The 5534-nt window shown below is 39.3% G+C and overlaps 1 long non-coding RNA gene across 1 annotated transcript in view; it reads right to left on the reverse strand.

Moving 5' to 3' along the window:
- LOC121393657 overlaps positions 1-4551 on the reverse strand; it is a 6501-nt gene extending 1950 nt beyond the window's left edge. The window contains exon 1 of the long non-coding RNA XR_005961223.1: positions 4488-4551. This is a non-coding gene — a long non-coding RNA (uncharacterized LOC121393657). The remainder of the gene's footprint in view (positions 1-4487) is intronic.
- Between the last annotated feature and the right edge of the window lie 983 nt (positions 4552-5534).

A 5534-nucleotide genomic window follows, 5' to 3' on the forward strand; every position in this document is an offset into this window, starting at 1 on the left:
ATTTCAGGTTTTTTTTGTTGTTGCTTCATCTACATTTTACGTTGGTGATTTAAGTGTTGAAACATTGCTATAAGGCCAACTCCTCAAAATTCATTCCACAGGCATCTGATGTAAGACTGCTCCTGGACAAACTTAGTGCCTTTTATTACATATGGGGGTTAGTGCTTTACAGGACCGGAACTAGGGGTAGTCAGAGTAGGCACGTGCCTAGGGCACAAAGTTTGGGGGTCGCCAGGCACGTACCGGCTCTGTCACCTACCTCAAGTCCGGTTCCCTTCTCTGACCGACTATCTGTGGTATTTTACCACTTTTGCACTTGTGCGCATGCGCAAGAACTCTAATCAGCACATGCGCACATGAGCGCCAATTCGCGCATGCGCACGCTAAGCCAGCGCCACAACTGCCAGGCTTGCCTAGGGCGCCTGCCCGGCTCTGGTGCTTTATATTACATATGGGAGGATGTGTCTTATTGGAACATCCTTATATGGCTTTATATCCAATGTGATATTTTAATTATATTTTTTATTTATAATATAAAATCACCTTTTTATGAGACACACCTGCCCCATAAACTGGGAAAAATATCAAAATCAATGAATTATTTTCATGTTCGACCATGCCATAGGAGTGTCACCTACCCTGTATCTCATATATACTGTACCTCTGTACTATGTAAAATTTTGCAAGAAAAGCCCCACAATCCCCCCCTCCCCATGGTCACATGGTCTTCTCTACGGTAATTACCTCAGAAGAGATAATCTATGCATTTGAAATAATATTTATGCCTAAAACAGCACCTGTAAAGTAAAGTCTGGCGCAAGAGGTAACGTTCACGAAAATCCGAAACTTAGTGAATTAGCATAGTTAGGTCCCTTCACCATAGCGCAACTTCATCTGGCGTAAGCGCCCGTTAGTAAATCGGCGAAGTAACGAAATTACGTCACGCTGATGAATTTTCGCTAGTGTTAGCCACTTCACCCTTTAAGTTTCCCCTTAGTTCCACAGCAAAGACAGGTATATATATAACATAAATAACTTAAACTATAGACAATTTGTAATGATTGTATATTGCATAGTTGCTTAGAATTACGTTTTCTTTTAATAGGCAAAAACATATTTTTTAAGACATTTTGGGTGTGCTTGTGATTCTCATTTTGGTGACACACTGTATTACTGTATTGCACAAGACCACAAGACTTCCCTCTTCCAGTAAATTTTCTTTGACCACATGAAATAGTGGGCTGCCTATGAACATGCAAGGAAGATAATCTGCTTAATACACATGGATAGCCTATAAAGTATATCCTTATAATACACAAAAGCCATGAATATCTTGTAAATGATATCCTTATAAACGGTGAGTTCTGATGTCATCAGTTATAAACGGTGAGTTCTGATGTCATATCTGTCGCATGACTCACTGAAACTTGTGTATTATAATAAATAAAGAACCCCCAGTTGCAAAATATGAGGATATTATAAGTTACCTCGGAGTTCCATGACCTGTATAAAAACACTCGTCCTTCGGCCTTGTGTTTTTATATGGTCATGAAACTCCTCGGTAACTTATAATATCCTTATATTTTATATATAAACTGTGCTTATTAATGTCATTGTTTATAATTGGTGCTTAATGATGTAATTTCTGTCACGACGGAGTGAGACTTGTTACATAGTTACATAGTTAGTTACATAGTTAAATTGGGTTGAAAAAAGACAAAGTCCATCAAGTTCAACCCCTCCAAATGAAAACCCAGCATCCATACACACACCCCTCCCTACTTTTAATTAAAATTCTATATACCCATACCTATATTAACTATAGAGTTTAGTATCACAATAGCCTTTAATATTATGTCTGTCCAAAAAATCATCCAAGCCATTCTTAAAGGCATTAACTGAATCAGCCATCACAACATCACCCGGCAGTGCATTCCACAACCTCACTGTCCTCACTGTGAAGAACCCTCTACGTTGCTTCAAATGAAAGTTCTTTTCTTCTAGTCTAAAGGGGTGGCCTCTGGTACGGTGATCCACTTTATGGGTAAAAAGGTCCCCTGCCATTTGTCTATAATGTCCTCTAATGTACTTGTAAAGTGTAATCATGTCCCCTCGCAAGCGCCTTTTTTCCAGAGAAAACAACCCCAACCTTGACAGTCTACCCTCATAATTTAAGTCTTCCGTCCCTCTAACCAATTTAGTTGCACGTCTCTGCACTCTCTCCAGCTCATTTATATCCCTCTTAAGGACTGGAGTCCAAAACTGAACTGCATACTCCAGATGAGGCCTTACCAGGGACCTATAAAGAGGCATAATTATGTTTTCATCCCTTGAGTTAATGCCCTTTTTTATGCAAGACAGAACTTTATTTGCTTTAGTAGCCACAGAATGACACTGCCCAGAATTAGACAACGTGTTATCTACAAAGACCCCTAGATCCTTTTCATTTAAGGAAACTCCCAACACATTGCCATTTAGTGTATAACTTGCATTTATATTATTTTTGCCAAAGTGCATAACCTTGCATTTATCAACATTGAACCTCATTTTCCAGTTTCTACTTGTGTATTTTAAGAAATAATGTACCCCCTGTTAAAATATAAATAAATTAACAGTGATCTCGGAATTTCATGACCTGTAGAAAAGCACTTGGCCTTCAGCTTTGTGCTTTTATATGGTTATGTAACTCCTCAGAGATTTTTTATATCCTTATACAGGTATGGGACCTGTTATTGAGAATGCTTGGAACCTCTGGATAGTGGATTTATCCATAATTTGGATCTTCATACCTTAAAGGAGAACTAAACCTCCTACTCTCCATAGACCCCCCCCGCAAAGGAGTTAACAAAAGTAAATACCCCTAAGCCGGTAATTAGCTCTTGTTGCAGAGTCAGCGCAGTGGAGCTCACGGGGGCCATCTTTAGCTGCTTCAGTAATCTTCAGGTCTTCTTCCGGCACTTCAGTAATTTTTGTTACTTTCGGTGCATGCACAGTTGCAGCGAACTGGGAAAGTGCTCCAACTGCGCATGCTTCTTTACTGAGATTACCGAAGCGGCTAAAGATGGCCCCTGTGAGCTCTGCTGCACTAATTCTGCAAAAGGGGTAATAACCAGCTTAGGGATATTTACATATGTTAACTTCTGTGCCAGGGAGTGCAGGAAGGGGGGACTGTGGAGGGTGGGGGTTTTCATTAGAAAGGCAGTTTAGTTCTCCTTTAAGGTTATATACCAAAGGTTTTTTTAGTTGTTTGCTTATTTATGAAAAAATCCAAATGTAAAAAACTCGATTGAATGTAATCGGGGAAAAAACTCGAATACCTCGAATTTATCATGTTCATAGGCTAAAAACAGTCAAACACCTTAAGTTATAGTGTTTTCAAACACAAACCAGCATCCAACACCAGAAAATCATGAAGGCAAAAAACATCTTCAAATGGTTGAAGGGACCTCTGCCATTGACTTTTACATGAATTTGACAGGGTTTAGGTGGAGTATTATCAGATTCTGGCTTTTAGTAGCTTTCGGGCATAATACATCTCAACATTTTTTTGTTTTTTTCCCCCCAAAAATAAGAGTTTTTTAGTGAAACTACCCTCAAAAAAACTCGACGTCCACTAGAAGATCATTTAAACATTAAATAAACCCAATAGGCTTGTTTTGTCTCCAATAAGCATTCATTTTATCTTTGTTGGGATTAAGTACAAGATACTGTTTTATTATTACTGAGAAACGGGAAATTATTTTTAAATATTTGAATTATTTTGATAAAATTTAATCTAAGAGAGGTTGCTCTCCTGTAGGTTTTCTGGATAACAGGTTTCCAGATTACAGACCCCATACATATATTTTACAATAGGGGTACATTATTCACTCTGAGTGCAGAGGACTCTTGTATTTGTCTAGGAGACAGTTAAAAAGATTACAAAATAGAAGTGAATAGTATATTATCATATGGCAGTTTGTAGGAGTCTGAAAAGGAGGACAAATTAAAGCTAGCCAAGTCACAAGGCTTTAACTGTTCTCATGATCTCAGTGGAATTTTTATTTCTGTCTAACCCTTTCACAGTCGCATGACTTCAGTCACATAGTTACTTCCAGAACATTTACAGAATGATAATAAGTAATTGCTAATTATCATTGACTTCAGGACATTTTACACCCTCACGATGGCTGCTTTTCTCTAGATGAGCTACAAAGACTTGCTGCAACTTGGTGTCAGCAATTTAAACATCTTCAACTGTGAAACTATAGACAAGCAGAGATGAACGCACTTTGTGTGTTTGTGCATTCACGAGCTAAATCTTTGCTATGTAAGTTCAGCAAGTGTTTATGGGATATATAGTTCCTTATATTAGTTCCTTAGGTCAATTCATGGAATGTGAGGAAGCATTGCACAATGTAGAGTCCTGCGCAGGTCCATTTTTTGGGACCCGTACCCGCCCCGTACCCGCAACCCGCATTCTTACCCGCTTGGAACCGCTACCCTACCTGCAAGTACCTTATCCGCAACCCGGACCCGCTGACCATCAAGAATCAGGAAGTGCTGTCATTGTAAACCAGAAGTGACATCTTAGGAAGTAGACGTGATCAGAAAAAAAAGGAGTAAAACAGGATGTGCTGTCATTGTAAACTGGAAGTGACGCCATCGGAAGTAGTCGTGACCAGAAAAAAGGAATAAATCCCGCTATTCAGAAGACCCGTGGCCCGACCCGCGACCCGCAGAACGTGGTCTTTACCCGCACCCAGAACTTCTCCCTTCAACCCGCAAGGTAACGCAGGTTTTAGCGGGTACCCGACCCGCTGCAGGACTCTAGCATAATGCATTACATTCCTGTGTTACTAGGATTACATCTGCAGAGCCACAAGGTTTTTTCATTGCACTGCTCTGTAACAGTGTGTAGTGACCTACAAGTAGTTTAACTTCACACTGCAGCGCTCTACATTACACCATGCTGTATAGTCAGTGCTGCATATGGAGACAGTGCTGCCCTAGGCACAACCACACCCTCTCCTATCCAGAATATGCACATAAGGGAGGCCATTCATGGGCCAATAGGGTTATTCGACACATACATTTGGAGGCCTATTTATCGAAATTTAGTGGTTCACTTTCTCTAAAACCACAAATGTCATGATATTTATTAAAAGATCCGAATGAAAAAAAATAAAACCAGAAAATTGCACTGAACGATCTGAAAAAAATACGAATCCCTCTAAAAAAGTTTTTTCAGAGCCACATGAGAAAAATAGTGTAAGGGTAGACACACTTACCTTGCACTTGTTAAATGCAGCCAGATCTATAATTCCAAAGCATTGGAAGCAAGTTTCCCTTCCCTCATTTAAGGAGTGGCAACAGCTAGTAGAAGAGATGACACACATATTACATAATAGTAGCAAAATGTATTGGAAAATGTGGGATCCGTGGTTGTCCTTTCTTAAGAATGTATAAGAAACCAAAAATAAACAATCTTTTTTAAGTGAATAAAGAATATGAGGGCAGATAAGGTAAAATTGACTAAGCAATAAAAGAAATTC

This window comes from Xenopus laevis, chromosome 5L, assembly GCF_017654675.1.
Source record: "Xenopus laevis strain J_2021 chromosome 5L, Xenopus_laevis_v10.1, whole genome shotgun sequence".
Taxonomy (NCBI): Eukaryota; Metazoa; Chordata; class Amphibia; order Anura; family Pipidae; genus Xenopus; species Xenopus laevis.